Here is a 1,139-nt window from a genome sequence, read left to right as displayed (position 1 = left end):
TCTGATGATTGTCTGTGCTACTGTTGATAGGAACAGCCATCATCAGGGATTTGGCTAAATTTGTTATTTAGGGTAGTATATTTTGTTTTCTTTGCAAGTTTTGACATTTCCATGTAAATTTGCTTAATTCTCCAATAGTGTGCTTAAAACTGTCACATTTCTATCCTCTTTAGGTCGAATGGTTTCTAAGTAGCTGAATTCTCTTATAGTTTAAAATAAACTTCACTTGGCTTCATGTCACATGTTGAAGTCAAGTGAAGTTTGTTACCATGTTTCACACCACCAATACAATACAGTAACCAATTATGAAACAACTAATAAAAATTGCATTTTTTTTTCAAATGCCATAATCAAAATTGTCAAGCAAACATAGATCAAATATATTGATTAATGTTCCAGTTATTATCAATCAAAGGCCACTCTAAACAGGTGTGTGTTTAGCCTATATGTAAAGAAACTCAGTGTTTCAGACTTTGTGCATTTTTCTAGAAGTTTGTCCCAGATTAGATGAGTATAATTACTGCCTGCTGCTTCCCCATGTTTGGCTCTGGTTCTGGAGATTCAGAATAGACCAGAACCAGAACGTCTGAGTGGTCAGAAAGACGGATATGACATCCGATTTCTTATGTATTTTGGTACGAAGCCATTCACTGTTTTGTACACCAACTGAAGTATTTTAAAGTTTATTCTCTGAGCTCAGACACACAGCCCCACCCGGTGGCGAGTCAGGAGTTGGAATAGTGAGTGTGGCCACAGCAAATATTGATCAGCAGCATTACCCAGCTTTACAAATGTGTGATGCGCTGGCGACGGGTATTCTGCAGGCTGGTGACTGTGTCAGACTGTCTGCAGTGGTTTGGAAGTGGAATGAGCTCATGGCAGCACTCGCTCAGGACAGAACCGGGTTGCAGCAGCGCTGTAGAGCGCTGTAAAAATCTCCAACATGACAGAAGAGAAAGTTGACAGATTTGTCAGCAGTTGGATTTTAGATTTAAAAAAAGTAGCAACGGGGTGTAGAAAGTGGCGACAGAGTTTATAAGTTAGCTTCTGTCGTCCTGACAACAGCCATCCCTGCACTTGGCCACGCCCCCTTTGCTTCGCCCACTTTGCTGGAGGTTTTTTTTTTTTTTTTTTTTTTT

The 1,139-nt window shown here is 39.9% G+C and overlaps 1 protein-coding gene across 1 annotated transcript in view; it reads left to right on the top strand.

Moving 5' to 3' along the window:
• LOC103147556 (cadherin-7) overlaps window positions 1-1,139 on the top strand; it is a 130,165-nt gene that overhangs the window by 110,577 nt on the left and 18,449 nt on the right. The window lies entirely within an intron of this gene.

Source organism: Poecilia formosa, unplaced genomic scaffold (genome assembly GCF_000485575.1).
Source record: "Poecilia formosa unplaced genomic scaffold, Poecilia_formosa-5.1.2 Scaffold184, whole genome shotgun sequence".
Classification (NCBI taxonomy): domain Eukaryota; kingdom Metazoa; phylum Chordata; class Actinopteri; order Cyprinodontiformes; family Poeciliidae; genus Poecilia; species Poecilia formosa.
The sequence above is the reverse complement of the archived record's forward strand: the minus strand, read 5'-3'. Positions and strand labels throughout refer to the sequence as shown.